Source organism: Chiloscyllium punctatum, chromosome 36 (assembly GCF_047496795.1).
Source record: "Chiloscyllium punctatum isolate Juve2018m chromosome 36, sChiPun1.3, whole genome shotgun sequence".
NCBI classification, from domain to species: Eukaryota; Metazoa; Chordata; class Chondrichthyes; order Orectolobiformes; family Hemiscylliidae; genus Chiloscyllium; species Chiloscyllium punctatum.
Genome location: NC_092774.1, coordinates 40,830,543 through 40,855,909, shown reverse-complemented (window position 1 = coordinate 40,855,909; position 25,367 = coordinate 40,830,543). Strand labels below are relative to the sequence as shown.

Sequence of the window (25,367 nt, the reverse complement as noted above, 5' to 3'; positions counted from 1 at the left end):
ACCACTTCCTCTGGACATTCATTCCACACACAAACTACTCTTAAAAAAAAATGCTCCTCATGTCTTTTTTTAAAAATATATTTTGAAATCTTTTTTAAAATCTTTCTCCTCTCATCTTAAGAATTTGCTCCCTAATCTTTAGACCCCCACCCTAAGGAAACGGCACCTGCCATTCACCTCATCGATACTCCTCATGGTTTTTTAAACTTGTTTCAGGTCACCTCTCAACCTCCTGTGCTCCAGTGAAAAAGTCTCAGCCATCCACCGGGATGTAAGTATATTCATATCCAGTTATGATCTGTTCAATGCTGGTGCAGGCTTGAAAGATCAAATGGCCTACTCCTGCTCCCAATTCTCCCACTGTGTCCAGGACAGCAAGAGACCATAAGACATAGGAGCAGAAATTAGGCCCTTCAGCCCATCAGGTCTGTTCATACCATTCAATCGTGGCTGATCAGTTTCTCAAACCCATTCTCCGGCTTTCTCCCCATAACCCTCAATGTCCTTGATACTCAAGAACCTATCTAGCTCAGTCTTAAATATCCTCAGTGACCTGGCCTGCACAGCATTCGTTGGCAATGGATTTCACGGATTCACCACTCATTGGCTAAAGGAGTCCCTCCTTATTTCCAGTCTAAAAGGTCTTCCCTTCATTCTAAGGCTGTGCCCTCGGGTCCTAGTCTCTCAGACCAATGGAAACATCTTCCCAATGTCCACTCAGTCCAGGCCGTTCAGGGTTCTGTATGTTTCAATTAGATCCCCTCTGAGTGTGGCCTGTTAATCAGCATGAACCAGACCCTTCAGGGTGAGGTATGGCAGGGATTAAGTTCAACAAAGCGAGAGTGGAAGGAGAGTGTGTCAGCTTCCAGGGAATGAGAGAGGAAAAAAGAGTTCACTATCAATTAGATGGACCAATGGGCCGAGGACTGGCAGATGGAGTTTAATTTAGAGATATGTGAGGTTTGTATTTTGGTCAAGCAATCCAGACATGACCAACACACTTAAGGAGCGTGTTGCAGAACAAAGAGACCTTGGAGTGCAGGTTCATAGTTCCTTGAAAGTGATAGTTAGGTAGGACAGTGTAGATAGGACAGTGAAGAAGCCATTTCCTATGCTTTCTTTCATTGATCAGAGCATTGAGTAAAGGAGTTGGGATATCATGTTGTGGCTGTACAAGACATTGGTTAGCCCACTTTTCGAAAGTTGCATGTAATTCTGGTCTCTGTCCTATAGAAGGAGGTTGTGAAATTTTGAAAGTGCTCGGAAAAGATTTGCAAGGTGGTTAGCAGATTTGGAGGGCTTGAGCTACAGGGAGAGGCTGAATAGGCCAGGGATAATGTTCCCTGGAGCATCGGAGGCTGAGGTTGAAGTTGAAGTTTATTGAAGTTTAAAGGTGCAGGAATTGGGTGAATACCCAAAGTCTTTTTCCCAGGGTAGGGGAGTCTGAACTAGAGGGGCAGAGGTTTAAGGTGAGTTTTAAGGGGAAAGGGACCCGAGGGGCAACATTTTCACAAAGACAGTGGTGCGTGATGGAAAGAGCTGCTGCAGGAAGTGGTGGAGGCTAATACAATGATCACATTTAAATGGCATCTGGATGGGTCCATGAATAGGAAGAGTTTAGAGGGATATGGGCCAAATGCTGGCAAATGGAACTAGATTAATCTTGGATATCTAATCAGCATGGATGATTTGGGCTGAAGGGTCTGTTTCCGCGCTGCATGACTCTAATCATCTTTGGTGAAAGCAGAAGTGTGGTTGTGAAGACTGGACTTTCACAGCAGCTTTCAAAAATGTTTTGCCCTTCCTGTGAGCAGAAGAAGTTACAGTGAAATGTTTCCTTCGTTAGGCAGCAACCAAGTGAGTGAGTACATCTGGGATTTTGGTGGAAAGTGGGAATTCATTGCACTACTCTATCCAATCATTTCTGCTGGTGGTTGAGACGAGGCTGAGCAAGTCTGCAGCCTTAAAACTTGTCCTTTAAATGTTTAGACTAAAATGTAATGTTGAATTATAGGACACACTTGCTGCACACTATAAATTAGACAGACAGGCAGGGAGGCTCGGGAAAAAAAGGGAGAACCCAAGTTATGCAGAAGATAAAAACATCTGTTCTCACCAAGTGACAACAGGATACTCAAAGGCAATTAAGAACACATCAGTGAATCTGTGTAAACAGGACACCGAGTGATAACATTCACGGCTGTTCCCTTATGAAATTCACGACTGTGATTGATTCTGACCCTGAAATGAAACTTGGTACTATCAAAAGCTTTGTAATTGACGGTCAGGTCCTATCAATTATAATGGATTCTTATTACCCCTCTTTCCTAATTCCTGAAGAAGGGCTAATGCCCGAAACGTCGATTCTCCTGTTCCTTGGATGCTGCCTGACCTGCTGCGCTTTTCCAGCAACACATTACCTTATGCCATCTCCCACTTAATTTAGACTGGTACTTCTTTATAGGAACTTGTCTTACCAACAGATACCTAACTCGGCTGGATTTGTTTTTCCCACCTGACGGATAGCTCAAGGCCTGCAGGAGTGATCAGTCTCTTGCGCACAGATCTGTCAATTCACTTTTCTTCCTTATGAATTATTGTGTTTTACTGTTATCTGCCTAATTAAGAACATGCAGTGCTTTTTATAAATGTTTTGTATAAATGAAGCCTGTTTGAGACAGTACAGCAGAGTAGCCTGCCAGGGGTCTTGAAGAGCCGATATCCTACTCTCCTGGGTTATTAGAACCCAGTTAGTTTAGCTTCTCAGTATCAGTGTTATGTTTTAACAGTAATACTATTGGTAAGTGACTAACATTAAACTAAACTGTCTGAAAGAGGTTTTTTTATTCCAGACTCCCAAAGAGTATGATCTCCGGGACAAACCAAGAGAGGCTTACAGGTTGAATTCATAAGGGATTCCCAGGGCCATCTCAAATCTGTACTTTAATAACCTTATCGAAGTTTATAAGGGGCATGGATAGGCTGAATACCCAAAGTCTTTTTCACAGGGTAGGGGAGTCCAGAACGAGAGAGGCATAGGTTTAAGGTGAGTGGGGAAAGGGATTTGAGGGGCAACCTTTTCACACAGAGGGTGATGCATGTCTGGAAAGAGCTGCCAGAGGAAGTGGCGGAGGCTGGTACAATTACAGCATTTAAAAGGCACCTGGATGGGTACATGATTAGAGTCATACGGGCCAAACGCTGGCAAAAGGAACTCTATTAATTTGAGATATCTGGTCAGCACGACTAGTTGGACGCAACGGTTTGTTTCCATGCTGGAAGACTCTATTGTCTTCGGTGAAAGCAGAAGTGTGACTGTGAACACTTCTGGGAGTGTTTTGCCCTTGCTGGGAGTGGTATAAGTTGCAATGAAATTTTTCATTTGTGAGACAGCAAATGAGTGAGTACATCCAGGATTTTTGGTGGAAAGTGGGAATTCATTGCATTGTGGGGATGAAGCACTAATCTATCCAGTAATTTCTGCTGGTGGCTGTGACTAGGCCTCAAGATTAGGGGGAGTAGATTTAGGACAGAGATGAGGAGAAACTCCTTTTCCTGGAGACTAGTGAATCTATGGAATTGTCTGCCCAAGGAAGCAGGAGAGGCAGCTTCATTAAGTATGTTCAAGACTCAGTTGGATGGGTTTTTGTACGGTAGGGGAATAACGCAGGGAGGAGGAGCTGAGACGATGTAAAGATGATCTTAATGAATGGTGGAGCATGCTGGATGGGCCAAATAGCCGCCTCCTGCTTCTATTACTATGAAACTATAACCCTGCATTTCCCATGGCTAACCCACCTAACCTGCATATCCCTGGACACTGGGCAATTTAGCATAGCCAATTATATCAAGGCAAGTTAGCAATATAGTGATGTGGAAAATGTACATCAGAGAACAATAGAAACGGACAAGGAGAGGAAATGTCCCAGCAATCAAAACTGGTTTTAAAGATCACAAAAATGCAAACTGAAAACGGCACATCAGAACGTGTGCTGCATTGTAACAAAAGTGAATGAATTGACTGCACACATTGAAGAGAATAATTATGATCTGTTACTCCTTGCAGAGACATAGCTTCAGGATAATAAGGATTGGGTCCTAAATATCGAGGGGTAATCAAATGGAAAGCTTGGTAAAGGAAGAGGGTTGGCACTGCTAATCAAAGCACTGATCGCGGGGTAGTCTGGTGTCAGCTCAGGTTTCAGATCCTGATTTTTCTGTCCTCCGTTGAATTCTCTGTTCCCACAGAGTAAGAGGTCGGTTTGTTCTCAGCTCTGCTGGATTTCTGCTAAAGCTTTCACCCACCCCCCACCATCTTCTGGAACAATAAAACATTCAATTGACATCCAACTCACAATCTCCCAGCCTGTCAACCATCCAGACCCAGGGTGTAGTCACAGCAGGGAATCAAACAAGAAAAATGAAACAAAATCATAAATAAATAGGCGCTTGTGCTTAATGTTTGTTCGTGAGGAAGTAAACCAGAAATAGGTTTCTCCCAGGATTCTTACAGTGCCCTACTGGAGGAATTATGTCACCCTTACATCTAAATATTAGTACCCAGCTATGATTTACAACATTTACACCAACAGAAATAAAGCATCTGTTGTCAAATAGACATAGAGATATACAGCACGGAAATAGACTTTTTCTCTATCTCTCTCTCTCTCACACACACACACACACACAAACACACGAGGGTGATTTTGTATTTGCAGCATGATGTTTGCAGATACATTCCACTGTGCTCAAAAACGGCACAATCTGCAGGCAGTCAATACATGTAATATCTTGTAAATTCCACTTCAATAATAGATAATGGGTCCACTACTTGACCTGGATGTGAGCATATGAAGTATAGGTAGTAGGTTTGCTGATGACACCAAACTTGGAGGTGTAGTGGACAGCGAAGATTACCTCAGATTACAATGGGATCTTCATCAGATGAGCCAATGGGCTGAGAAGTGTCAAATGGAGTTTAATTTAGATTCTTTGAGGTGCTGTATTTTGGGAAAGCAAATCTTGGCAGGACTTTATACTTAATGGTAAGGTCCGAGGAAGTGTTGCTGAACAAAGAGACCTTGGAGTGCAGGTTCATAGCTCCTTGAAAGTGGAGTCGCAGGTAAATAGGATACTGAAGGCAGCATTTGGTATGCTTTCCTTTAGTGGTCAGAGTATGGAGTACAGGAGTTGGGAGGTCATGTTGCAGCTGTACAGGACATTGGTTAGGCCACTGTTGGAATATTGCATGCAATTCTGGTCTCCTTCCTAACAGAAACAGGTTGTGAAAGTTGAAAGGGTTCAGAAAACATTTACAAGGATGTTGCCAAGGTTGGAGGACTTAAGGTATAGGGAAGGGCTGAATAGGCTAGGGCTATTCCTTGGAGTATCGGAGGCTGAGGGGTGACCGTATAGAGATTCATAAAATTATGAGAGGCATCAATAGGATAAATAGACAAAGTCTTTTTCCTGGCATTGGGGAGTCCAGAACTAGAGGGCATCGGTTTAGGGTGAGAGGGGAAAGATATATTAAAAAAAAAGACTTAAAGTGCAACTTTTTCACACAGAGGGTGGTACGTATGTGGAATGAGCTGCCAGAGGAAGTGGTGAAGGCTGGTACAATTGCAACATTTAAAAGGCGACTGGAGGGATATGGGCCACGTGCTGGCAGATGGGACTTGATTGGGTTGGGATATCAGGTCGGCATGGCCGGGTTGGACCGAAAGGTCTGTTTCCGTGTTATACATCTCTATGACTCTATAACCAGTCTAACTGAAGATTGAAAAACAGACAGACTCTGACCTCACACCTTTAATGCATTCTCTGAGCTGAGATGTCACCTTTTGTTATGAAAACCTTAGGCTATCTTGAAGGTGCCTTACAGGAAGTTCTGGAATTTACATAATGATACCTGCAACCTATTCTAATATATGAAAGACTTAACAATCCAAGTTTGTTCAATACATCATTTCAGTGGGAGGACACTGTAATGTTTTTCCATAAATTCTGTGCCTTATGATCTTATTCTCCACAACTACCTGATGAAGCAGTGCTAATGTTTCCTAATAAACTGTTGGACTTTAACCTAAAGTTGTGTGATTTTGAACATTGTCCAGATTAGGGTGGATTGACCACGCTAAATTACCCATAGTGCCCAGGGTTGTGCAGGTTAGGTGTATTAGATTAGATTACATTACAGTGTGGAAACAGGCCCTTCGGCCCAACAAGTCCACACTGACCCGCCGAAACGCAACCCACCCATACCCTACACTTACCTCTTACCTAACACTACAGGCAATTTAGCATGGCCAATTCACCTTGACCTGCACATCTTTGGACTGTGGGAGGAAACCGGAGCACCCGGAGGAAACCCACGCAGACACGGGGAGAACGTGCAAACTCCACACAGTCAGTCGCCTGAGGCGGGTTGAACCTGGGTCTCAGGCGCTGAGGTAGCAGTGCTAACCACTGTGCCACTGTGCCGCCCACCAAGCTAGAGGAGGGTGGGGGTGGGGAGAAAGTAGCATGGAGTACAATAGGGTGGTGAATTGAGTGGCAAACTTCTGGAGTATAATTCCTTGCGGAGAGACTTTGTACCCTTCCTTTTAAATTTTTTAAGAGAACAGGCAAACCAAGTTATTCCGAATGGTCCATCAACTCCTGCAAAAACATCCTCTGTCAAGGGACTAAAATCTGCCTGGTACCATCGCGATTGGAATGAAAGTAACCAGAGAGAGACAAAGGGCAGTAACACTGAAACACTGAAAGGGACTAGAGTACAGTTATTCCTTGACTCTCCGAATAGTAAAGGGAGGTCATGCCTGACAAACCTGTTGGAATTTTTTGAAGAAGTAACAAGTAGGTTAGACCAGGGAAACCCAGTGGATGTGGTCTATCTAGACTTTCAAAAGGCCTTTGATAAGGTGCCACACAGGAGGTTGCTGAGCAAGGTGAGGGCCCATGGTGTTCGAGGTGAGCTGCTGGGATGGATTGAGGATTGGCTGTCTAACAGAAGGCAGAGAGTTGGGATAAAAGGTTCTTTTTCAGAATGGCAGCCGGTGACGAGCGGTGTCCCACAGGGTTCGGTGCTGGGGCCACAGCTGTTCGCATTATATATTAATGATTTGGATGAGGGAACCGGGGGCATTCTAGCGAAGTTTGCCGATGATACGAAGTTAGGTGGACAGGCAGGTAGTACTGAGGAAGTGGGGAGGCTACAGAAGGATCTAGACAGGTTGGGAGAGTGGTCCAGGAAATGGCTGATGGAATTTAACATGAGCAAGTGCGAGGTCTTGCACTTTGGCAAAAAGAATAAAAGCATGGACTACTTTCTAAATGGTGAGAAAATTAATAAAGCCAAAGCACAAAGGGATCTGGGAGTGCTAGTCGAGGATTCTCTAAAGGTAAACATGCAGGTTGAGTCTGTGATTAAGAAAGCGAATGCAATGTTGTCTCTTATCTCAAGAGGGTTGGAATATAAAAGCAGAGATGTACTACTAAGACTTTATAAAGCTCTGGTTAGGCCCCATTTGGAGTACTGTGTCCAGTTTTGGTCCCCACACCTCAGGAAGGACATACTGGCACTGGAACGTGTCCAGCGGAGATTCACACGGATGATCCCTGGAATGACAGGTCTAGCATATGAGGAACGGCTGAGGATACTGGGATTGTATTCGTTGGAGTTTAGAAGATTAAGGGGAGATCTAATAGAGACGTACAAAGTAATACATGGCTTTGAAAAGGTGGATGCTAGGAAATTGTTTCTGTTAGGCGAGGAGACTAGGACCCGTGGACACAGCCTTAGAATTAGAGGGGGTCATTTCAGAACAGAAATGCGGAGACATTTCTTCAGCCAGAGAGTGGTGGGCCTGTGGAATTCATTGCCACGGAGTGCAGTGGAAGCCGGGACGCTAAATGTCTTCAAGGCCGAGATTGATAGGTTCTTGTTGTCTAGAGGAATTAAGGGCTACGGGGAGAACGCTGGTAAGTGGAGCTGAAATGCGCATCAGCCATGATTGAATGGCGGAGTGGACTCGATGGGCCGAATGGCCTTACTTCCACTCCTATGACTTATGGTCTTATGGTCTTATGGTTCCTTTAACTTGGGCAGTTCTCCCTCATCCAATGGTGGTATTTTCTTTTCAAAATCGAACAGCGACTTTAACAGTATTGACTCTCCTGTCAGTCCAGACTTCGGCAGTGGCACGACATCACGCTATGGTGAACGGCGGTCAGCTCAGAGGGCCAACCTTGGGCAGTTCATCGTCCAAGGCCCTGAAAGCCAATCTCAGCGCCGCGCCAAGAAGAAAAACGTGCTAGTCAGTGGCCGCCATGTAGTCAAGGACTCGGCAAAGAGCCCAGCTGAAGATGATGCTGGAACTTGGAATGGCAATTAGAGGAGGATAGAGTTTGTTAATATGAGTCCGTCTGCAGCCCAGTTAAATATAAATAACTTGGAAGAATTTCCACCAGTGGATGCAGTAACTTCTGGATGCAAAACAAAGCCATTAGTCAGGGCTAAATGCAGAGCAAGAGGGGTAGGGGAATGGGTGTGAGTGGGTTCGGCGGGTAGGTGTGTAGTCTTTGGGCCGAGTAGCCTGTTTCTACACTGTGGGGATTCTCTGAAGGGGAAGAAATTTTTACCAACTGTGCAGGGCAGTGCAGGCGCAGTGCGGGGCCCGCTGTTGGCCTTGCCCCCCCCCCCGCCCATTCCAATTGTTGACGTCACAATGGCCCTGTCAATTTCAGAGTGAAACTTGCTCCCTCTGGACAACTCTTCTTCCTGGGAGGGACAGCGAGAGGGAAATCTGTTCACTTGAAGCAACTAGAGTTAATCCAGAGAGGGAGCAAATTCAGGTATGTGTTTTAATTACCCGGGTGAGGAGGGACAGAAGGATAGAGATTGGGAAGGAGGTGGAGTAAATCACTTTTCTGTTTTTACTTTATCTTTTCCTTTCTACCCTGGACTGACGGTCATAGAGTCATAGAGACGTACAGCATGGAAACAGACCCTTCTGTCCAACCCACCCATGCCGACCAGATATCCCAACCCAATCTAGTCCCACCTGCCAGCACCCGGCCCATAGCCCTCCAAACCCTTCCTATTCATCTACCCATCCAAATGCCTCAAATGTTGCAATTGTACCAGCCTCCACCACATCCTCTGGCAGCTCATTCCTTACACGTACCACCCTCTGCATGAAAAGGTTGCCCCTTAGGTCTCTTTTATATCTTTCCCCTCTCACCCTAAACCTATGCCCCTCTAGTTCTGGACTCCCCGACCACAGGGAAAATACTTTGCCTATTTATCCTATCCATGCCCTTTATAATTTTGTAAACCTCTATAAGGTCACCCCCCAGCCTCTGACGCTCCAGGGAAAACAGCCCCAGCCTGTTCAGCCTCTCCCTGTAGCTCAGATCCTCCAACCCTGGCAACATCCTTGTAAATCTTTTCTGAACCCTTTCAAGTTTCACAACATCTTTCCGATAGGAAGGAGACCAGAACTGCACGCAATACTCCAACAGTGGCCTAACCAATGTCCTGTACGCAGCAACATGACCTCCCAACTCCTGTTCTCAATACTCTGGACCAATAAAGGAAAGCATGCCAAACACCTCCTTCATTATCCTATCTACCTGCGACTCCACTTTCAAGGAGCTATGAACCTGCACTCCAAGGTCACTTTGGTCAGCAACATTCCCTAGGACCTTACCATTAAGTGTATAAGTCCTGCTAAGATTTGCTTTCCCAAAATGCAGCACCTTGCATTTATCTGAATTAAACTCCATCTGCCACTTCTCAGCCCATTGGCCCATCCGGTCACGATCCTGTTGTAATCTGAGGTAACCTTCTTTGCTGTCTCCTCCAATTTTGGTGTCAACTGCAAACTTACTAACTGTACCTCCTATGCTGGCATCCAAATCATTTATGTAAATGACAAAACGTAGAGGGCCCAGCACTGATCCTTGTAGCACTCCACTGGTCACAGACCTCCAGTCTGAAAAACAACCCTCCACCACCACCCTCTGTCTTCTACCTTTGAGCCAGTTCTGTATCCAAATGGCTAGTTCTCCCTGAATTCCATGAGCTCTAACCTTGCTAATCAGTCTCCCATGGGGAATGAGATCCTGAGCCCAGCATTGTTCAGATAACCTTTATTGTGACCCAACTTTGTTACAGCCTCAGATCCCCCTAGCAAAAAGACGTAGAAAAAGTAGCTGCTTATTAAATAACTCAAGGTCACGCCCACACCCCCACCTCAACTCACCTCACCTCACTTTCTTTACTATTGGTCAGCATAGAGTTGTCCCTTTGTAATTGGATCCTTGGTACAGCCTTAACCCAGAGCAATTCACTCAACAATTTCAACCCGTACCCTGTCTCCAAGTAAGTTTCTCCCCACTCATTTGCCAGGGGGTGCAGTGTAGAGTCAACCAGACTGCTGTGGGTTTGCAGTCACATGTAGGCCAGCCCGGGTAAAGGATGCAGCTGGAACGACTGAGTGAATCCGTTTCCTTCCATTAAAAGGACGTGAACAAATCAGATGGGGTTTTCCCTGTAGTGGAAATTAAATCGACTTGACTCAATGCAAAGAGCACTGAAACACTGTACAGATGCTTGCCTTATAGCGTTCCTTATCACACTCTCAAGGGCAAAGACTGGGGGAAACCCAAGTTGTTATCCTCTCATCCCCTGGTCCCAGACATAACAGTTCTTCAGCTTTCGCTGAGTTCGACTATTGCAAGGTCATGTTGAATGTTTACAGAATTCAAACAGAGATAAGCTAATGGCAAACCTTCATCAAAGCAGCATTTACAAAGCTCAGTACAGCATTGAATTAAGGAAAAGCATTCTCTTTAAATTTCACAGTAAATGGATAATTAATTTCACAGTAAATGGATAATTTTCCATTACACCCCTCCCCCCAAAAGATTTTTTTTGTTAGATTCTGAACTCCAGGTTTCTGACCAAGTTTGAATTCTGCCATCTGCTGCCATGGGATTCAAACCTGGGAATCCCCCGAACTGGGTTGATAGTCCAGTCGATAATGGTACTCAACCGTCGCACTTTCAATCCCCCTGCAATGGCATGTGAACTTGTTGGTGCCTCACCAGGTTGGAGGAATTGCTGAAGGCCTTCCCGCACTCGGGGCAGGTGAAGGGCCTCTCCCCTGTGTGAACCCACCGGTGGGTCAGCAGGTTGTAGGAACTGCTGCAGACCTTCCCACAGATGGGGCAGGAGAACGGCCTCTCCCCCGTGTGGCTGCACCAATGAGTCTCCAGGACAGATGGGAAACAGAAACCTTTCCCACAGTCACTACAGTTCCACAGTTTCTCCACAGGGCAAGATTCCTTGGGTTTCTCCATGTCAGGTGCACACAAACGTGTGTACAGACTCTCCTTGCTGTGAATTCCTCTTCCCACACCATATAGCTGCTACACGCTCCACGCTCAGCACGCTGCAAGAGTAGGGTCACTCACCCAGACCCACTGATGCTGAAAACATACTCAAACAGGAACCAAAACGCTTTGCTCCTTCTCACAGAATCATAGTTGAAAATTGTTGCGGTCCTGATGGATTGAGTGACTGTCAGATATTGACGTGAAAGTGAGGACCGCAGACGCGGGAGAGTCAGTGTTGAAAAGTGCGGTGCTGGAAAAGCACAGCAGGTCAGGCAGCATCCAAGGAGCAGGAGAGTCAACATTTCAGGCATAAGGCCTTCATCTGTTCATTTTGAAACTTCTGTCTTCGGATCTTCAAATACTCTGGAAAAAGAGATTACAAAAGTCATCATTGTCAGTCCAGGGTGGAAATTCAGAACAAGCAATTCGACTTTCTGCAGAATATTATTTTCTTTTGTTACTCACAAAATTGAAAGCATCATCCCACACTCACTCTCCCCCCCCCTTCTGTTCTCACTCCACTCTAACTAATTCTCCTGAAGGTGCTGATTCAGGATCTTACTGGGGCAGAAAAGCAAAAACATCAAGACTGACATCTCTCTGAATTTTGGATAATTCCACCTGAAAATTAATATCTTTCACAACACTGGGATACTGCTGAGAGTGAGCAAGTCTGATTTGGGGGAACAAAAATAAAGTGTGTCAATTCAGGGTGAACCTGCACTGCAACTGCTTGAGGAAGAGCCAGACACAAAATGGTTAACGACCCCAGGAAGCAGGGAGCAAAACGAGACATCAACCCATTAACACCGACACACTTCAGTCAAGCTCTTCTGCTCCCAGTAAGGGCAAAACATCCATGAAAGCTGCTCTGAAAGTCCAGTCTTCAAAACCACACTTCTGCTTTAATGGAAGACGATTAGGGTCATACAGCACGGAAACAGACCCTTTGGCCCAACTTGTCTGAGCTGACCAGATATCCTGAATTCATCCAGTCACATTTGCTATCACCTGGCCCCTATATGGGCTGGGTGCTGGCAGCTGGGACAAAATTGTGTTGGCTATCTGGTCGGCAAGGGTTGGACCGAAGGGTCTGTTTCCGTGCTGTACATCTCTATGACTCCATCGCTTGCCCCTTATCGGTCTGAACCCTTTGCATTCATATGCCAATCAAGATACCTTTTAACTGTTGTAATTGTACCAGCCCCCATCACTTCCTCTGGCAGATCATCATCCTCTCCGTGAAAAAGTTGCCTCTGAGATGTCTTTGACATCTCTTTCCACCTCCCCCCCCGAACCTATTACCCTCTAGTTCTGTACTTCCCCATCCCAAGGAAAAGACTTTGTCTATTGTCCCGATCCATGCCCCTCATGCTTTCATAAAAAGTCTGTAATGTCATCCTTCAGACTCTGGCGCTATAGGGAAAACAGCCCTACCCCATCCTTCCGTCCCTCTTCACCCGGGTAATTAAGACACATAGGAGAAAGTGAGGACTGCAGATGCTGGAGATCAGAGCTGAAAATGTGTAGCTGGAAAAGCGCAGCCCGAAACGTCGATTCTCCTGCTCCTTGGATGCTGCCTGACCTGCTGCGTTTTTCCAGCAACACATTTTCAGCTCAATTAAGACACATACCTGAGTGTACACAGTCTGCTCCTGGATTCACTCCAGTTTCTGCAAGTGAATAGATTTCCTCCCTCCCACCCAGGATGAAGAGTTGCCCAGAGGGAGAGAGTTTCACTCAAACTGACAGGGCCACTTCCGCGTTGTGACGCCATCAATGGGGGGAGTCCAGGAGACAGGGTGTGAGAAAGGGGCGGGGTGTGAGAAAGGGGCGGGGGGAGATGCGGGGCTCGGCCGGCAGTGGGACCACGCACTGACTGCTCCAGCCGACTGGCTCTCACGCACTGCGCCTGCGCGGCTTTGCAAAGCTTGCAGATATCCCTTCCCTCCACAACATCCCCAGCGTGGAAGCAGGCCACTCGGCCCAACGAGACCACACCGACCCTCCCAAGGGTAACTCACCCACACCCATTCCCCTACCCCTATTGCTCTACATTTAGCCCCCGACTAATACAGCTAACCTGCACATCCCAGGGCACTATGGGTAACCTGGTTTCCAACATCAGCACTCATTGTTTTTAACCGTAATTTAGCACTACCAATCCACCCAAACTTGCACATCCCTGGGAAGTATGGGTAACTTTGCATAGCAAATTCCTCCCCCCCCCCTCCCTTACCTGGATAAAGTTAAAAATCACACAATACCAGGCTATAGACCAACAGGTTTATTTGGAAGCACTAGCATTTGGAGCGCTGCCCCTTCATCAGGTGGTTGTGGAGAATAAGATCATAAGGCACAGAATTTATGGAAAATCATGACAGTGTCCTGGCACTGAAATGATATATTGAACCAACCTGGATTGTTAAGTCTTTCATCTTTTAGAATGGGGGTTGCAGGTATCATTAATATGCAAATCCCAGAACTTCCTATATGGCACCTTCTCGAGATAACTTAAAGTTTTTATAACAAAAAGTGACATTTCAGCTCAGCTGTGCAAATATAATTCTGTAAATGCACATTCACTCCCATGGACTTGTGGGTGGGTGTGTGTGTGTGTGTGTGGGGGGGGGGGGGGTGGGGGGGTGTATGCACGAGAGAGAAAAAATGTCCATTTCCATCCTGAAAATCTGTCTATTTGAGAACAGATGCCTTACTTCTTTTGGTGCAAGTATTGATGTAAGGGAGAGAGAATTCTCAAGTAGGGCAGTATAAGAATCCTGGGCGATCCCCATTTCTGGTTTACTTCCTAATGAAAAAACATTAAACATGAGCACCTATTGAGTTCAAATTTGATTTCATTTTTCTTGTTTGATTCCCTGCTATAACTACACTCTGTCTGGATGGTTGACAGGCTGGGAGATTGTGGGTTGGGGTTTGATTGACTGAATGTTTTATTGTTCTAGAAGGTGAAAAAGGGAGGTCAAAGCTTCAGCAGAGCTGAGAACAGACAGACATCATACTCTGAGAACAGAGAGATCAGAGGACAGAGAAATCAGGATCTGAAATCCAAGGTGACACCAGACTACTCTGTGATCAGTGCTTTGATTAGCAGTGCCAACCCTCCACCTTTACCGAGCTTCCCATTTGAGGACACCCTCAATATTCAGGATCCAATTCTAGTCATCCTGAAGCCATGTCTCTGTAAGGAGTCTCAGATCATAACTATTCTCTTCAATCTGTGCAGTCAATTCATTCACTTTTGTTACAATGCAGCACACATTCAGACATCTTTTTTAGTTTCAATTTTTGTTTAGAATTCAGTTTTGATTGCTGGTATATTTACTCTCTTTGTCTCTTTCTATCATTCCCTGATGTCCATTTTCCACATCACCACATTGCCGATCCAAAGGCCGGTGAGCATTGCTAAATTGCCCATAATGTCAAGGGATGTGCAGGTTAGGTGGGTTAGCCATGGGAAATACAGGGTTATAGTTTTGCGGTTACAGAAGTAGGAGTAGGCCATTTGGCCCATCCTGCCTGCTCTGCCATTCATTAAGATCATGGCTGATCCATCCATCATCTCAGCTCCTCCTCCCTGCATTATCCCATCTACCCCTAATTCCACTACCATTGCAAAACCCCATCCAACTGTGTCCTGAATATGCTTAATGAAGCTGCCTCTACTGCTTCCTTAGGCAGAGAATTCCATGGATTCACTACTCTCAAGGAAAAGCAGTTCCTCCTCATCTCTGTCCTAAACCTTCTACTCCTAATATTGAGGCTTGGTTTCATTCAGCAGCAGAAATGACTGAATAGGGTAGGGCTTCATCCTACAGTGCAATGAATTCCCACTTTCCACCAAAACCTCGGATGTACTCACTCACTCAGAGCCTCTCCCTGTAGCTCGAACCCTTCAACTCTGACAGCAGCCTTGTAAAGCCTCTCTTCCTTTAAAATGGCTTGCAGGTTTTTGTTCATTAATATGTAAATCCCAGAGTTTACTTTCAGTCACATTATCGAAATAACTTAAGGTTTTATTAAAAAGAGGTGACATCTCAGCTCAGACAATGCATGAAAGGTGTGAGGTTTGAGTCTGTCTGTATCTCAATCAAGAATCAGACTGGTTCTATTTCCTAAGCAGCAATTTCTAAATGGATTGACTGCCTGCAGATTGTGCGCTTTTTGAGCAAAATAGAATGTATCTGCAAATGCAAATTCACCCCATAGACTTATGTATGAGTATGTGCAAGAGAGTGTGTGTTTGCGAATGTGCATGCTTGGTAAGGTGTGTGTGATGGAATCTCAGCCGGTGAATGTGTGCAATTGTGTTTGAGTGTGTATGGGAGAGGGTCTGCATAAGCATAAGAGGGCATGTGTAATGTTGTGGAGTCACATTAGTGTGATATGAACCCAAGATCCCTGTTGAGGCCATTCTCATGGGTTATGAACTTGGCTGCCAGCCCCTGCTTGGCCACTAGAAATGATGAAGCAGTTACACAACACACATTGGAGAGGGCAGGGTGGATTTATCTTTGGATTTGCAGAAGGTGGGAGGCTCTGGACGCTGTGATCCAGGGCAAACACAGGCTGGAGGATGTTTGGCTCAGAGAAATTGAGCCGGAACCCAGGGTGAAGATATGTTGGGGGGCAAGTGGGGAAGTTAGCTGGATACTTTATTCTGGGAGATGGTCATTCCCCTCCAGACAGAGCATTCTGATTGAGTCAGTGGACAGGGTCAGTAGGGCGAGAGTAGATGGCATTTGTGTCTGTCTGACACCAGGATCCGAGAACCAATGTGCTCAGGGCTGGAGAAGTGGGAAAGGGAGGTTGCAGCGGGTGTGACGCAACAATGTCAGGAGGAGACAGCTTCTGCTGAGGGTGTATGAGAAGTTAGAAGATACAAAAACAAAACAACCTCAAAGCTCTGCGCAGCACAGTGACTCAGTGGTTAGCACTGCTGCCTCACAGCGCCAGAGACCCCCATTGATTCCAATCTCTGGTGACTGTATGTGTGGACAGATGTCTCAATTGTATCTGTTTGGGTTACTCCTGGTGCTCCGGTTTCCTCCCACAGTCCAAAGATTTGCAGTTTTGGGTGGATCAGCCGTGCTAAAGTGTCCAAGGGTGTGCAAGTTAGGATGGCTTAGCCATGGGGAATTGCAGGGTGGTAGGGTAAGCTGGTGGGTCTTGCAATGCTGCTCTGAAGGTCAGTGTGAATTCGATGGGCTGAATGGCCTGCAAAGTTTATGTGATTCTACTGTTTTAGTGACATGTAAATTGAGAAATGATTGCCCCAAGTCTGCTATGGGAAGAGTGGGTTCCAGTAAGTGGGACACTGACACTGGTCCTGGGAAAGATGGGATTTGTGCTGTCTCTGCCCCCACCCACTGTTCCGCTTCCATTCCTCTATCCCCCCATTCTCTCTCCCTCCTCCCCTCTGCTCCCATTATCCCCCACCCTCTGTCCCCACTAGTCTTTCTCTCTTTCCCCCCCCACCGTCTGTCCCCATGTCCATTTTTTTCTCTCTCTCTCTCCCCTCACCCTCCGCCTCCCTGTGCATTCTCTGCCTGTTCCCCCCTTACCCCAATCCTGTCCTTTCTTATGCCTTAAGCCCTCTTTGATGGCTCTTGTAAGAAGAGAGAGACAGAAACTAGCTAGCAGCACGGTGGCTGAGTGGTTAGCACTGCTACCTCGCAGTATCAGGGGCCCAGGTTCGATTCCAGCCTCGGGTGACTTTCTGGGTGGAGTTTGCACATTCTTCCTGTGTCTGTGTGGGTTTCCTCCAGGTGCTCTGGTTTCCTCCCACAGTCCAAAGATGTGCAGGCCAGGTGAATTGGCCATGCTAAATTGCCCATAGAACACTATGGTGCATTAGTCAGGGGGAAATGAGTCTGGGTGGATTACTCTTCGGAGGGTCAGTGTGGACTTGTTAAGCCTAAGGGCCTGTTTCCATGCTGTAGGGAATCTAATCTAATAACTCTACTTGGTAGATAAGGGTGCACAAGAAATGGCTAATCTTTAAAATTAAGAATAGCTGAAATAATAGTATTCAGAAATATCATGAAAGTCTGAAAACACATCAATTTTGTAAAAGAAAAGCTGTGGATATCTTTCTGAAACTTGAATTGAAATATACTTAGTTAGGCTACAGTTGAGGACAGGCTGTTCAGGGTGAATTCCTAGTCTTGTGAAATTGGTTTTGACTCATGGAAATAGAACCATTGAGTTGTAGAGCACAAAAACACCCTTCAGTATTAATCTAGTCGTATTTGTCAGCACTTTGCTCATCATATCCCTCTAAACCTTCCTATTCATATACCTATCCAGATGCCTATTAAATGTTGTAATTGTACCAGCCTCCTCTGGCAGCTCATTCAGTACACACACCAACCTATATGTGAAAAGATTGCCCCTTAGGTCCCTTTTAAATCTTTTCCCTGCTCATCCGAAAATAATGCCCTCTTGTACTGGACTCCCCTGCCACAGGGATAAGACCTTTATCTGTTTGACCTATCCATTCCTGTCAGGATCTTATAAACGAGGGGAAAGTGAGGACTGCACACGCTGGAGATCAGAGCTGAAAATGTGTTGCTGGAAAAGCGCAGCAGGTCAGGCAGCATCCAAGGAGCAAGGGAGTCGATGTTTCGGGCAAAAGCCCTTCTTCAGGAATGAGGAAAGTGTGTCCAGCAGTCTAAGATAAAAGGTAGGGAGGAGGGACTTGGGGGAGGGGTGTTGGAAATGCGATAGGTGGAAGGAGGTCAAGGTGAGGGTGATAGGCCGGAGTGGGGGTGGGGGCGGAGAGGTCAGGAAGAAGATTGCAGGTTAGGAAGGTGGAGCTGAGTTCGAGGGATTTGACTGAGACAAGGTGGGGGGAGGGGAAATGAGGAAACTGGAGAAATCTGAGTTCATCCCTTGTGGTTGGAGGGTTCCTAGGCGGAAGATGAAGCGTTCTTCCTCCAACCGTCGTGTTGCTATGGTCTGGCAGTGGAGGAGTCCAAGGCAGTTAACATCAGTGAATCTGTGTAAACAAGACACCGAATGATGATATTCATGGCTGTGGCTTTGTGAAATTAATGACAGTGTTTGATTCTGACCTTGAAACGAAACCTTGTAAGTGATAGTCAGGGCCTATCATTTATAATTCTTATTACCCTTTGCAAGCTAGGCAGACAGAGGGAAAAACATCGTTTCTGTTACAAGTCCCTAACTCGAGAGTTCAAAAGGACAAGAGAGAGAGACAGAGAGCCTTTTAGTACAGGGACTGCCGAATCCAACGGAAAATTAACTTTTTGTGCTTACTTGTTATGGATTAAACTTAATTGCGTTTTTGAGACTTTATGATGATTGAGTAGCCATTACTGGTTATGAAATGCAAACTCTGTAAACTCTGTAAAAAGTAATATTGATGAAGCTTTAACTAACTTGCTGTTCTTGCAGACCTTACAGACTGCCCCACTGTTAATGTTAATTAATCAGATTGTACATCTTATTTGAATTTGAATCACAACCCTGAAAAGAAAGCATGTTTAATTCAAGTCCATTGATTCAATTTAAATGCAACCTTAAGGTAACACCTCAGCCTCAGGTACAGAAAGATTCAGATAAAAGGCAGGAGTCTGCTCTGAGCTTAGAATAATTGTTAACCTAACATTGAAGAGATTCTGACAAAATCTGTCAGAAAGCCATTTTATGGTCAAAAGTTTGCCCTCCTTGCAAGAAGCCATTTTCTGTTTCCATGCTGTAGATCTCTATGACTCTATAATTGTATCTGACATGTCAGCTGTGCAAGGTTACAGAGAGTCATAGAGATGTACAGCATGGAAACAGACCCTTCGGTCCAACCTGTCCATGCCAACCCAATCTCGTCCCACCTGCCAGCACCCGGCCCATATCCCTCCAAACCCTTCCTATTCATATACCGATCCAAATGCCTCTTAAATGTTGCAATTGTTCCAGCATCCACCACTTCCTCTGGCAGCTCATTCCATACACGTACCACCCTCTGCGTGAAAAAGTTGCCCCTTAGGTCTCTTTTATATCTTTCCCCTCTCACCCTAAACCTATGCCCTCTCGTTCTGGACTCCCCTACCGCAGGGAAAAGACTTTGCCTATTTACCCTATCCATGCCCCTTATAATTTTGTAAACTTCTATAAGGTCACCCCTCAGCCTCCGACGCTCCAGGGAAAATAGCCCCAGTGTGTTCAGCCTCTCCCTATAGCTCAAATCCTCCAACCTTGGCAACATCCTTGTAAATCTTTTCTGAACCCTTTCAAGTTTCACATCTTTTCAATAGGAATGAGACCAGAATTGCACAAAATATTCCAACAGTGGCCTCACCAATGTCCTATACAGCGGCAACATGACCTCCCAACTCCTGTACTCAATACTCTGACCAATAAAGGAAAGCATACCAAACGCCGCCTTCACTATCCTATCTACCTGCGACACCACCTTCAAGAAGCTATGAATCTGTACTCCAAGGTCTTTTTGTTCAGCAACGCTCCCTAGGACCTTACCATTAAGTGTATAAGTCCTCCTTGCTTTACCAAAATGCAGCACCTCGCATTTATCGGAATTAAACTCCATCTGCGACTTCTCAGCCCATTGACCCATCTGGTCCAGATTCTCTTGTAATCTGAGGTAACCCTCTTTGCTGTCCACTACATCTCCAATTTTGGTATCATCTGCAAACTTACTAACTGTACCTCTTAGGCTCACATCCAAATCATTTATGTAATTGACAAAAAGTAGAGGACCCAGCACCGATCCTTGTGGTACTCCACTGGTCACAGACCTCCAGTCTGAAAAACAACCCTCCACCACCACCCTCTGTCTTCTACCATTGAGCTAGGTCAGTATCCAAATGGCTAGTGCTCCCTGTATTCCATGAGATCTAATCAGTCTCCCATGGGGAACCTTGTCGAACGTCTTACTGAAGTCCATATAGATCACATCTACTGCTCTGCCCTCATTAATCTTCTTTGTTACATCTTCAAAAAACTCAATCAAAGTTGTGAGACATGATTTCCCGTGCACAAAGGCATGTTGACTATCCTGAATCAGTCCTCGCCTTTCCAAATACATGTACGTCCTGTCCCTCAGGATTCCCTCCAACAACTTGCCCACCACCGAGGTCAGGCTCACCGGTCTATAGTTCTCTGGCTTGTCTTTACTGCCCTTCTTAAACAGTGGCACCACATTTGCCAACCTCTAGTCTTCCACTACCTCACCTGTGACTATCGATGATACAAATACTTCAGCAAGAAGTGCAGCAATCACTTCTCTAGCTTCCCACAGAGTCTTTAGATACACCTGATCAGGTCCTGGGGATTTATCCACCTTTACCCGTTTCAAGACATCCAGCACTTCCTCCTCTGTAATCTTTGCAAGATGTCACCATCTATTTCCCTACAGTCTAAATCTTCCATATTCTTTTCCACAGTAAATGCTGATGCAAAATATTCATTTAGTATCTCCCCCATTTTCTGTGTCTCCACACAAAGGCTGCCTTGCTGATCTTTGATGGGTCCTATTCTCTCCCTCGTTACCCTTTTGTCCTTAACATATTTGTAAAAACCCTTTGGATTCTCCTTAATTCTATTTTCCAAAGCTACCTCATGTCCCCTTTTTGCCCTCCTGATTTCCCTCTTAAGTATACTCCTACTTCCTTTACACTCTTCTAAGGATTCACTCGATCTATCCTGTCTATACCTGACATATGCTTCCTTCTTTTTCTTAACCAAACCCTCAATTTCTTTAGTCATCCAGCATTTCCAGCCTTTTCTTTCACCCTGACAGGAATATACTTTCTCTGGATTCTTGTTATCTCATTTCTGAAGGCTTCCCATTTTCCAGCCGTCCCTTTACCTGCGAACATCTGCCTCCAATCAGCTTTAGAAAGTTCTTGCCTAATACCGTCAAAATTGGCCTTTCTCCAATTTCGAACTTCAACTTTTAGATCTGGTCTATCCTTTTCCATCACTATTTTAAAACGAATAGAATTATGGTCGCTGGCCCCAAAATGCTCCCCCCACTGACCCCTCAGTCACCTGCCCTGCCTTATTTCCCAAGAGTAGGTCAAGTTTTCCATCTTCTCTAGTAGGTACATCCACAGACTGAATCAGAAAATTGTCTTGTACACGCTTGACAAATTCCTCTCCATCTAAACCTTTAACACTATGGCAGTCCCAATCGATGTTTGGAAAGTTAAAATCCCCTACCATAACTACCCTATTATTCTTACAGATAACTGAGATCTCCTTACAAGTTTGTTTCTCAATTTCCCTCTGACTATTGGGGGGGGAGGGGGTCCATAATACAATCCCAATAATGTGAGCATCCCTGTCTTATTTCTCAGTTCCACCCAAGTAACTTCCCTGGATGTATTTCTAGGAATATCCTCCCTCTGCACAGCTGTAATGCTATCCCTTATCAAAAATGCCACTCCCCCATCTCTATCGCCTCCCTTTCTATCCTTCCTGTAGCATTTGTATCCTGGAACATTAAGCTGCCAGTCCTGCACATCCCTGAGCCATGTTTCCGTAATTGCTATGATATCCCAGTCCCATGTTCCTAACCATGCCCTGAGTTCATCTGCCTTCCCTGTTAGGCCCCTTGCATTGAAATAAATGCAGTTTAATTTATTAGTCCTACCTTGTCCCTGTCTGCCCTGACTGTTTGACTTGCTTCTGTTCTCAACTGTACCAGTCTCAAATTGATCTCTTTCCTCACTATCTCCCTGGGTCCCAACGCCAACCCCTCCCCTCCCCCGCCCCCCACCCCACCCCTCCCCCCACCTTACTAGTTTAAATCCTCCCAAGCAGTTCTAGCAAATTACCCTGCCAGTATATTAGTGTCCCCTTCCAATTTAGGTGCAATCCGTCCTTCTTGTACAGGTCACTTCTACCCCAAAAGAGATTCCAATGATCCAAAAATATGAATCCTTCTCCCATACACCAGCTCCTCAGCCATGCCTTCATCTGCTCTATCCTCCTATTCCTGCCCTCACTAGCTCGTAGCACTGGGAGTAATCCAGATATTACTACCCTGGAGGACCTCCTTTTTAAATTTCTGCCTAACTCTCTGTAATCTCACTTCAGAATCTCAACCTTTTCCCTTCCTATATCGTTGGTTCCAATGTGTGGACAATGACCTGTTGCTGGCCCCTCTCCCCTGTGAGAACATTCTGCACCCTCTCTGAGACATCCTTGATCCTGGCACCAGGGAAACAACACACCATTCTGCTTTTTCACTGCTGGCCACAGAAATGTCTGTCTGTACCTTGGACTACAGAATCCCCTAATACAATTGATCTCTTAGAAGCTGACGTACCCCTCGTTGCATTAGAGCCAGTCTCAATACCAGAAACTTGGCTGTTCGTACTACGTTCCCCTGAAAATCCATCACCCCCTACATTTTCCAAAACAGCATACCTGTTTGAAATGGGTGTATCCACAAAAGACTCCTGCCCTAAGGGCCTACCTCTCTTACTCTTCCTGGAGTTAACCCATCTATGTGACTGTATCTGAGACTTTCCCCCCTTCCTATAACTGCCACCCATCACATATTGTTGCTGTTGCAAATTCCTCATTGCTTCTAACTGTCTCTCCAACTGATCCATTCGATTTGATAAGATTCACATCCAACAGCATTTATGGCAGATATAATCCGCAGTAATCCTTAAACTCTCTTTAAACTCCCACATCTGACAAGAAGTACTGATCACTGCAAAGGCCATTTATGTTCCTTCACGATCTACAGACCCAGTTACCTTATGAACTCTTCAATTAGCTCAGTCTGGTACCTCTTTATGATGGGAACTTATCTCACCAAGCAGACTCCTTACTCGGCTGGATTTGTTTTTCCCACCTGATGAATGGCTCAGGGCCTGTAGGAGTGATCAATCAAGTGCACACAGACCTGTCAATTAATTTCTCTTCCTTACGAATTATTGTCGTTCACGGTTATCTATCTAACTAAGAACATGGTGTTTTTGTAAACTTTTTGTATAAAGGAAGCCACTTTGTGACAGTACAGCAGAGTAGCCTGAGAGGTTCTTGAAGAGCTGATATCCTACTCCTGGGTTATTAGAACCTAGTTGGTTTAGCTTATAGGTATCAGTGTTATGTTGTAACTGCATCGTTTTATGGGCATTGTAAAGTTTACTGGCACGTGCGAGCTGTATTCCCTAGAAATGATGTGGAGAAGCTGGTGTTGGACTGAGGTGGACAAAGCTAAAAATCACATAACACTAGGTTATCGTTCTGCAGGTTTATTCGGAAGCACGAGCTTTCGGAGCGCTGCTCCTTCATTGGGTAGCTGTGGACCAGGATCATAACACATAGAATTTATGTCACAAGACCATAGTTTCATGCAGCTGAAAGTGTATATTGAACAAACCTTGATTGCTGTTAGGCCTTTCAATTTTTAGAATGGGTTGCAGGTTTTGGTTCATTAATATGTAAAACCCAGAACTTCTTTTAAGTCACATTCTTGATGTAACCTAAGGTTTTATATATTTTCAAAAAAGTCATGTCAGCTCAGACAATGCATTGTGTGTATCCCAACCTTGAGTCAGACTGGTTTTATTTCCAAAGTATGAATTTGTAAAATATTACATTGACTGACTGCCTGCATTAACTGCTACAGATTGTGCACTTTTTGAACAAAATAAAATGTCAGCAAAAGTAATTCTGTAAATGCTACTTCATCCTACACACTTATGTATGTTAGCGTACAGCAGAGAGAATGTGCATCCTTGGTAGTGTGTATGTGATGAAATATAAGATATAATATAAATATAAAGAGGGTGTTTGCATGGGGAAGTGTGGGGGGAGGTGTATCTATGCGTGTGTCTGAGAGAGAGGGTCTGCGTGACTGTGAGAATATAAGAGAGTATGTGTGCTTAGTGTGAGTGTGGATAGTCTATTGGGGTCACCTGTAGTGTGACATGAACCCAAAGTCCTGGTTGAGGCCATTTTCATGGGGACCGAACTTGGCTATCAGTCTCTGCTTAGCCACTAGAAATGATTAAGCAGTTACCATTACTGTCTCCATTCTGTGCAGTTGGTAGCAGGAGGCCAGATTGGCATCACTGTGTATCTGATGTGAAGACTTGGGAACCGATGTGCTCAGGACTGGAGAAGCTGGAAAGGGAGGTTGCAGCTGTATCAAGTCCTTCTGAGAGAGAGAGAGAAAATGGATGGTGATGACTCTCCCTGGGAGATGGGGGTACTCAAGAAATTGAGAATACCTCAAATGATCTATTCAGAAACATTATTAAAGTCTGAAATCATGTTCAATTTTTTAAAAAAGCTGCAGACATCTTTCTGAAATCTGCATTCAAATATGCACGGTCAGGCCACATTTGAGGACAGGCTTTAATGGGTGGATTGCCTATTTGTAGTCTTGTGAAATTGACTCCGACTATGGAGAAAGAGTTGGAGGGCACTGAAACAAACCCTTAGGTCCGTGTCGACCAGATATCCTAAATTAACCAAGTGATCTATTTGGCAGCGTTTGATCCATATCTCTCTCGGCCGTTTCTATTCATGTACCATCCAGATGCCTTTTAAATGTTGTCATTGTACCAGCCTCCACCACTTCCTCTGACCGGTTATTCCACACACGCACCCACCCTCGACATGCAAAAGTTACCACTTCGGTTCCTTTTAAGTCTTTCCCCACCCTCTAGTTTTGACCCTGGATTTTCTACCCTGGAGAAAAGACATACAAAGTTGAGCAGCCAGACAAAATACAAATGGAAAAAAATAGAAGTCTGATTCCAGCCTTTTTTTTCCTCCTGCTAGCATTTGGCCACTGAGAATCTGTCAGGTCCATGAGCGCCTCCACAGAGCATACTGCGCATGCTTCTCGGTGTCAGTGAACACAGCGCATGTGCGCTGGTGTCAGCAAAACAACCTGAGCATGCTCGAAGTTGTCCGCTGATACGACTCCGACC

General features: G+C 45.2%; 1 long non-coding RNA gene across 1 annotated transcript; it reads right to left on the bottom strand.

Moving 5' to 3' along the window:
• Positions 1 to 10,583: 10,583 nt before the first annotated feature.
• LOC140460992 (uncharacterized) lies at positions 10,584 to 16,807 on the bottom strand. The gene is made up of 2 exons (XR_011954438.1): positions 13,038 to 16,807; positions 10,584 to 11,766 (listed from the first exon to the last, which is right to left on the bottom strand). It is a non-coding gene; the product is annotated as an uncharacterized lncRNA (long non-coding RNA).
• Positions 16,808 to 25,367: the final 8,560 nt, after the last annotated feature.